Source organism: Mastomys coucha, unplaced genomic scaffold (genome assembly GCF_008632895.1).
Source record: "Mastomys coucha isolate ucsf_1 unplaced genomic scaffold, UCSF_Mcou_1 pScaffold15, whole genome shotgun sequence".
Lineage (NCBI taxonomy): Eukaryota > Metazoa > Chordata > Mammalia > Rodentia > Muridae > Mastomys > Mastomys coucha.
The window spans coordinates 139,113,218-139,122,497 of record NW_022196897.1 but is presented as its reverse complement, the minus strand read 5'-3'; the positions used below and the strand labels follow the sequence as shown (position 1 = coordinate 139,122,497).

The 9,280-nt window shown below is 43.9% G+C and overlaps 1 protein-coding gene across 2 annotated transcripts in view; it reads right to left on the bottom strand.

The window, feature by feature from the left end:
• Positions 1 to 9,280, bottom strand: part of Kif3b (kinesin family member 3B) — a 40,070-nt gene that overhangs the window by 17,412 nt on the left and 13,378 nt on the right. Inside the window, exon 1 of one of the 2 annotated variants that reach the window (XM_031372328.1) lies at positions 4,630 to 4,891. The exons of the other annotated variant lie outside the window; for it this stretch is intronic. The gene's annotated coding sequence lies outside the window, so the exon portion shown is untranslated. Of the gene's footprint in view, positions 1 to 4,629; positions 4,892 to 9,280 lie in introns of those variants that run through there. 2 annotated transcript variants of the gene reach the window in all.

Sequence of the window (9,280 nt, the reverse complement as noted above, 5' to 3'; positions counted from 1 at the left end):
CACAGAGAAACCCTGTCTCAAAAAAAAAAAAAATATTATTCAAAAATCCTGTTAGAGGCAGATGTCTCTCCCTTGCCATTTTCTAGCCATCCAGTTCTCCTGTCCACATAAATGTTATTAGACCTTTTCCCTTTATTATTGCTCTTATATGTGTGTGGGGGTGTTTTGCCTGCATATGTGTCTATGTATCACATGCCTGCAGAGGTGAGAAGGCAGCACTGGATCCCTTGGGGCTAGAGTTACTACAGATGGCTGTAAGATGCTGTATGGGTGCTGGGAATTGAACTCAGGTCCTCTAGAAGAGTTGCCAGTTCTCTTAAAGCACTAAGCCATCTCTCTAGTCTCATTATTAGATATTTAATCTGATAATTTTCAACAATATGATGTTATTTATGTACAGTAATCCACAATGGCTTACATCTTGCTGCAACTTACCTTGAAGTTTGTTCCCTAAACAAATAGAGCTTTATCTTTTAAGGACAGCAGCATGATATCCCATTTATAGATAGATACATTTTAACTTATTTAACCACTATGCTATAAGTGCACTTAAGTTGCTAGATGTGGTGGTCCATACCTGTAATTCCTGCACTTAGCCAGCTAAGGCAGGAGGAGTATGGGCTTGAGGCCAGGTCGGGCTACATAGTAAGATCTGCCTCAAACAAAAAACATACCTGTAAAGATACTTTATCTGTTCCTGATAGCCTACCCTGAAAAACCTAGGATACATAACCATTCCATATGCAGACAAATATACATATAAAAATAAATCCCTAGAAGTTGAATTGTTGAGTAAAGGATGTATGTATTTGTAACTGAAGCATATAGAAGGGTTGGCGTTATCCTGAAAAGATGGCAGTGGTCCTCCCAGGACCCACAGTTGACAAGTGGAAAAGTCCAGTGCCACATATGGGATACCTACCTCAAGCGGTTGGTTGAGGGGTCCAAGAGACCCACAAACAATGAAGGTTATTGTCAGTGCTCTTGGCCGCCCACCAGAACTTAATGGTAAGAGTCTACTTCTGAAGACACCACGCACTTGGTCACAGGGGATGAAGAAATCAGCTGGTGCTGATGAGGGAGCTACTTCTTGCAGGCTAGCTTTCATAGTGCTATAAGGCTGCTGGGATGGGGGAGGGGTGGGGAGCCTCAGTAGTCTTCAGCATCTTTGACTCCTGCAGACTACAGGAGGGAACAGAACCCGTGTCCATGAGTACAACAGTGGCACAAAAAATATGGGGACAGCCAATTTCTGGTTGTATTTTAGACCCACTCCATAAGAATGATCCTACTGCCTCTCTTTGGATAAGTGGACATAATATCAAACTGCACTCTGAATTTGCATCTCTATACCCATATACATGAACACAGCTCTCAGCTTGCCAGAGAAATTTTCTTGTGCAACAGATGGCAATTAATGCAGAAACTTACACTTGGTTAGGTACAGAGAATAAGCAGCCCTTGCAAAGTGCTCAGCCACAAATGGGACCTCTACACACCCTCCCCTGTACAAGGTTCAGAGACCATTAAGCAAGAAGAGGCAAAAGGACTGTAAAAGCCAGAGGTCAGAGAAGATAGGAATGAAGTAGGTTTGGACCTGACAGGACCACCACACTCAGGAACATGAAGCAGCTCTGGTGGCTTGCACAAGATCAAGCTAGTCAGCATTCTAGAATCCTACCTGAGGAACCACTGACTGCTGAATGCTCTGGGGGAGAGTGAGTTGGCTTTGAGTGTTGACCCCTGGCAGGTCACCCGCCCTCTAGTGGATAAGCATATCCATCAGTATATGAACATCGTTAACTGGACTTGGTAGATTATGAAAAAGACAAAAAGTCAGAGAAAAGACTAAGAAGGTGAGAGGGGCCAAGGAAGGGAGATCTAGGAGAAAATAAAAGGAGGGTGAGGTCGGGGCAAACATGATCAAGGCACACTGTATGACATAGTCAAAGAATTGGTAAAAATATTATACAAAAAGCAAAAATAAAAATTAGAATGAAGGAGCTAGAGAGATGGCTCAGTAGTTAAGAGCACTGACTGCTCTTCCAAAGGTCCTGAGTTCAATTCCCACATAGTGGCTCACAACCATCTGTAATGGGATCTGATGTTTTCTTTTGATGTGCATGATAACACAGCATTCATATACATAAAACACATGAATAAATAAATCTTTTTTAAAAATTAGAATGAAGAACCAGAATATCTCTTTGAATGTATTTTCTATAAGTTCTGCAAAAATAGGAGTCATTCACCTTTCTTTAGGGTAACTGGCAAACTACAAGGCACTGGCAAAGGTGCTCACATCTCAGCCGTGTCTGTATGCTGCCATGAGGACGGATCAAAGTTAATAATACAGGGCTTGGGGGAGAAGCTAAGCAGAGGAGCACATGCCTACAATGTGGAATGCCATGGCTTCAATTCTCAGAATTTAAAAGAAACAAGAGAAAGAGAAAATTCTTCTAAAACTATTTTCAATGGTCACTGCAGAGACTATATGGTTAAACCTTAATTTTGTCCATTAAACAACAAATTTCTACTAGTTTGTAGTTTTCCACTTTAAAAAAATGAGATCACGGGCTGGTGAGATGGCTCAGTGGGGAAGAGCACCAAATGTTCTTCGGAAGGTCATCAGTTCAAATCCCAGCAACCACATGGTGGCTCACAACCACCCGTAATGAGATCTGACGCCCTCTTCTGGTGCTGTCTGAAGACAGCTACAGTGTACTTACATATAATAAATAAATAACTCTTTGAAAAAAAAATGAGATCAGTTCAGCTACAGTATATGTAGTATATAAGTTATTATACTGTATACTTATGTATAATAATAAATATATCTTTGGACCAGAGTGACAGGAACTGAGTGAGCAGAGGTCCTAAAAAAAAAAAAAAAAAGAGATCAAATATTCACTGGCACTCAATGAGAACTAAATCTCATGCTATTTAAAGGAAATTGCACAAGGCTAGTCCATTCATTATAATAGTCTTATAGTCAAAATTGGGAATTTTGTCACATGGAACCAAGAATCTATAATCAATACATTCAGGAGGCTAAGGCAGGAAGATTGTCAGCTGGAGGCCAGCCAAGACTACATACTGAGATCCTGTCTTAAACATAATATAAAGGGGCTGGAGAGATGGCTCAGAGGTTAAGAGCACTGACTACTAAAGTAGAACACCGGGGTTTCAGCTCCCAGAACCCACATGGTGGCTCATATCCATTCATAACTCCAGTTCCATGGGATGTCACACCCACTTCTGGCATACATGTGAGCAAAACACTCATACACAGAAAGAAATAAAAAGTTTTTAAAAGTATAAAAAAATAAAATCACATAGGAATGTTGTCAGATGGGAAGAAAGAACCAGATGCTGAAGCCAGGCATAGTGGTCACACCTTTAGTCCTGGCTCTTGGAAGCCAGAGGCAGGTGGATCTCTATGAGTGTGAGGCCAGGTTGGTCACCTTGGTCTACATAGAGAGTTCCAGGTCAGACAGATTTACATACTGAGAAACTATGTCAAACAAACTGATGAATTCAGTTAAAAGATATAAAGAAAACAGAGAACAAGTGCTAGAATGGCCCTTCCTTCTCTGCAGGTCCCAGCTCTAACTGTGCCCAGTCACCTCTCGTCTTGGTTAAGGGGTTAGTTAGTTTTCATCAACTACAGTCATCTGAGAAGAAACCTCAACGGAGTAAAAGCCCCCATCAGATCTGCCTGAAGGCAAGCCTAGGGCATTTTCAAGACTCAGGACTGACCTGCAAGCCCACTGTGGCTGGTGCCATCCCTGGCCAGGTGCTCCTGGGTTGTACAAGAAAGCAGGCTGAGCAAGCTAGGAGAAGTCAGTAAGCATCCTCCTCCATGGCCTTGCATGCAGGTTCCTGCCTTGAGTTCCTCATTTGGCTTTCCTTCATGACAGACTGTGACCAGTAAGCCAAACAATCCCCCTGCCTCACCAAGTTGCTTTGGTCATGGTGTTTTATCATAGCAACGCGAAGCAAACTAGGATCTGCCACATCTCTCTCAATTACCAAGCTGGTGTGGGCACAAAGGGAAGCACTGGCCTCAGAGCCTCCCTTGGGAAAGCATCAGATTCAGTCCCAGCAGCTAGACAGGGAGCCTACAGGATATAAGGGAGAGGAGAGTGTGGAGGGTGAAGGGCCGGGCCATGAGCAGACAGGCTCCTGTGCGTGATGTCCTCCTGAGGAGGCAGTGTGCCCGTCCCACTCACACCTGTGAAAACATGTGGCCCGAGTCTGTTTCATAAAAAGCCTATGCAAAGACGACCTACGTGCCTGTCTACTTCATTACAGCTACATACATTTTTTTGAGCTGTAAAGTATGATGAAAAACAAAGGAAGTGTTTAATGATCCTCATTCATCTTCAAAACTCCTAACAAAGGAAGAAACTCCTCAAATGAGTCCTCTCATTAAATCTCCTCAACTCTGAACACACTTCTTTTCTGAGCTCACCCCAGCTAGGCTGTTAGCCATGTATTATTGATGTTTTACTTCAGGAAGACTAATTCTATTTCAATTCAATTTCCTGCCTCCAGGGCTTCAAATCTTGGTCTGGGTCCTCCTCAGCAGAGAGGGCATTCTTGGGACGATGCTGGACTCTCTATTACCTTCTCTCTGCTCTCCTGCAGGTCTAATCACAGCGTGATAAATCTTGAGAGAAATCCAGCAGTTCGGTCAGCAACTTGTTCTGTCAGAACCTGTGTCCCAGGCAAACACCCACTGGCTGACTGGCTGTGCCAAGCTAAGTTCTCCAACCTTGTGGCTGTGCTTGCTGAGATCAGCTATGTGTTTCTCAGGGGAGCCACAGTCTTCCACACTGTTCCCTAAGTACTTCATTTTGGATTCATGTTGCCCTTGCTAGTTGTCATGGAGACTCACCTCAAAGTCTAGAATTTGGTGTGAACTACATTCTGAGCAATATGTGTTACTAAGACAGAGGTCACAAACTGGTCACGTTGTACATTAAGTGATTTCTGTTTTTTTAAGTGTAAGTGTGGTCATGGAGACCACAGCTTTGTATATGCCACACAGCACTCTACCACTGAACCACACTCCAAGCCCCCGTTTACATTTTATTGATCAGAGTGGTATTTAAAAAAAAACCCATGAGGGCAGTGGCCTGCACAGTGATGTGCTCTTAGCACTCAGGAGTTGGAGGCAGGCAGATCTCTGTGAGTTTGAGGTCAATCTAATCTACTCCAGATCAGTGAGAGCTACACAGTTAGACCCTGTGTCAGTCAATCAATCAATCAATAAACCAATCAATCAGGGAGGGCCAGTGAGATGGCTTCTTGGGTAGATGCTTTTGTCTCTGGAACTCACCTGGTAGAATAGGGGAATGGACTCCCAAAGGTTGTCTCGTCTTCCACACATACACAAAGACAGGCATATGCATGCACACATTCTCACACACACATTCACAAACATATCTATACAAAATAAATGAAGGTAACTAAAAAAATCAAGCCAAAAAAACAAAAACAAAAAGAAAGAAAGAAAGAAACCAGCCCAGCCCTCAGACTGAGCTAGGCAGAGCTCTGTGAGTTCAGGGGCAACCTGGTTTACATCACGGTGGTGCACATAGCCATGGCTGGCTATGTGGTGGGACCCTGTCTCAAAGAAAACAAATAGGAGGATAACAGGTTGCATCTCTGTGGTACAGCTGTCCTTGGCACATGGGAACTCCAGGCTCGGTCTGCAGTATCAAAGCCCTCAGCACTACAATCTGTACATATTCATGTCCCGATGGGACCGTGCACGCTTCTTTTGTGCTTCTGAGACAGGGTCTCATGTAGTCCAGGTTGGCCTCAAACTCACTAAGGCCAGCTTGAACTTCTGGCTACCACCATGTTTAGTTTATACAAATACTCCACCAACTGAGCTACAACTGCAGCCCCAGCAGTACTACAACAAAAACCAAAACGGACACCTCCACATCCACTTATAGGGAAATCAAAAGTAAAAGTATAGTACATCCACAATGCAGACAGTCCAGTACAGCAGTCAGGAAAGTAATAAATAAGAATGCTGGAGGCTTTTTAACAAAACAGAACAGGTGGCTGAGGAGATAGCTCAGTGGTTAAGAGCACTGACTGCTCTTCCAGAGGTCCTGAGTTCAATTCCCAGCAACCACATGGTGGCTCACAACCATCTGTAATGGAATCCAGTGCCCTCTTCTGGTGTGTCTGAAGAAGGTGACAATGTGCTCACATATATGAAATGAATATATCTTTTAAAAAAAAAGTAAAACATAAGAGGTCTGCAAAGCACAGCCCAAATCAGGCCCACATCACAGCTCACTAACACACACACAGCTCACTAACACACACAGCTCACTAGCACACACACAGCTCACTAACACACACACAGCTCACTAGCACACACACAGCTCACTAGCACACACACAGTCCACTAACACACACACAGCTCACTAACACACAGCTCACTAGCACACACACAGCTCACTCACACACAGCTAACACACACAGCTCACTCACACACAGCTCACTAACACACAGCTCACTCACACACAGCTAATACACACAGCTCACTAACACACAGCTAACACACACAGCTCACTAACACACACACAGCGCACTAATACACAGCTCACTCACACACAGCTCACTAACACACAGCTCACTAACACACAGCTCACACACAGCTAACACACACAGCTCACTAATACACACACAGTTCACTAGCACACACACAGCTCACTAACACACACACAGCTCACTAACACACAGCCACAGCCCTGCTCTGCACATGCCTAGTGCTACAGGGATTACATACCCGCAGTGCAGTGGCTTTAACAGAGAAAATACGCTCCCTGCCCCACAACCCACAATATTTACCATCTAGACTTTTGTAGAAAAAGGTAGCCAGTCCTTGAAATAACAAGTTTTAGTCCAGACTCACCAACCAAATGGGACCCTGTCCCCCAAAAAACTAACCAACCGATATCAAGTTATAGAGAACGGTCTACACCAGATGATGACTGTCAGCTGTCTCAACTGGACAATGGAGGAAGAAGCACATGAGAAAATGTAACTAGAGAGGGGGACAGATTCCCTTGCAATATTTGATCATTTCTCTTTTAAAACTAAAGAGAGCAAATAAGACATCAGCTTAGCTTTTAACCCTAGCACTGGGAGGGAGTCCCTGTGAGTTCCAGACCAACATGATCAACAAAGCAAGTTCCATGGCAGACACGGCTACATGGTAAAACCGTCTCAAAAAGAAAAAGGAAAGGAAAGCTCACTATACTGTTTCATCTTTCAAAAGACACTTGGTATTGGCTGACCCTAGATGCCAAACCAGAGGCCACCTGAGGTTTGACTTTAGGATCAGTCTGGACAATACGATGAGAGTTCGTCTCCTCATACCCCCAAAATATAATGGAGGCATACATTTATTTTATCTCACAAGTACCCAGTTTTATATAAAAGAATTCTAATAAGCATTTTAAAGCAGAAAAAAGACATTTAGCAAGGTTCTATCATGACTAGAAAATGGTTATAAATGAAAAAGCCATTTTTAAAATTGCATGGCTTCATGTCATGATGATTATATAAAAATAAACACTTAACAAAACGTTAGCAGTGCTTCACTTTGGGGATGGGAATACAGATTTTCCTGTTCTTCTAACATATCTGTATCTTCCAAATCCTCCTCTCATGGGTGAGCAGCCTCTTCAATAGGGATAAAAATAAGTGTCTGGCAGTTCTACAGGAACAGCTCTGCAAGAAGCAGTGAAAGACACACCGAGCTCACACTGACACATCTCTAATCAATGCACTGTAACTCAGGTCCTCTAAGAGCCCAGGGAACCGCCTGCCAACTGACTGGCCCAGAGTTCAAGGACGGAGTGTTTGAAATGCAGCCTGTGTCATAGATCATGTGCTCTGACAGAAAAGCACCACAGGAAGAGAAAAGTAACACTGTCAGTCAGTCTAAGCCACCTCCACTGTCAGCCAGCCTAAGCCACCTCCACTGGCCACTTTGCCTAGGGGAGCATTAGTCTCTATATCAGGACTCTGCAATCCTGGGGCACACCAGCTGGCAAGTACATTCTGCACCCTGGTTCCTAGGATGGCATTATTACATCGGGAGTTACACTGTTTCTAGATGGGCACACCTGTGACTTCAGCACTAGGGAGGCTGAGCTGGGAAGACCACCAGGGCCCAGGGATTAAAGACCAGTATAAGGTAGTAAGACTTTGTTGAAAAATAAAGGTACACACACACACAAATTTATTAATCTCTAGTTATGAAAGATACAAAACATACCTTGCATACTATTTAAAAGAATATAATACTTGCATTGAGGGAATAGTTCTACATTCTCATTCATTCTCTCTCTCTCTCTCTCTCTCTCTCTCTCTCTCTGTCTCTCCCCGTCTGTCTGTCCATCTGTCTTCCTATTTATCTCTGAGATAGGGGCTCATGTATCTTGTGTCTTAGCCAGCTTCCAACCCTGTGTAGCTGAGGATGACTTTGAATGCTTGCCCTCCCTTGCTCCACCTCCCTGGTGCTGGTGTTGTAGCTGTACAACAGTGTATTGATTGACTTTGAGACAAATCAGCCCAGGTGTAGTATCAGACATCTGTAGTAGAAACAATGGTTGACTTGAAGGCCAGTCTGAGCCATACCCCGTGATCTTGTCTCAAAATACCAAAAATAACAACAAAATTCAACCTCCACTTATAGGAGGGAAAAGCAAGAGCCAGACAGCAGTAACGGTTGTCAAGTAAGGCTGATTTTCCTTGAATGAGCCAAGCGGCTGAGGGCCAAGGCAAGAAAAGAACTTCATTGTTTGCACTTTCAAAGCTACTGTGTTTTAAATCATGTGGGATACGTTATCTAGTCAACCTTTTAAAATCATGAGCTATGGATGCAGCTCAGTTGGTAGAAGCTTGCTGAGCTTAAAAGAAACCCTGAGTTAGATTCCCAGAACCAAATAAACCCAGACATGATGGTGCAAAGCTACAACCCCAGCACTGGGAGGTGGAAGCAAGGAGGGCAAGCATTCAAAGCCTTCCTCAGTTACACAGGGTCGGGAGCTGGCTAAGACACACAAGACACATGAGCCCTGTCTCAGAAACAAAAAACATATGTGAAGCTGGGCAGTGGTGGCATATGCCTTCCATCCCAGCACTTGGGAGGCAGAGGCAGGCGGATCTCTGAGTTGGAGGCCAACCTGGTCTACAGAGTGAGTTCCGGACCCCAGACAGCCAGGGATACAGAGAAACCAAA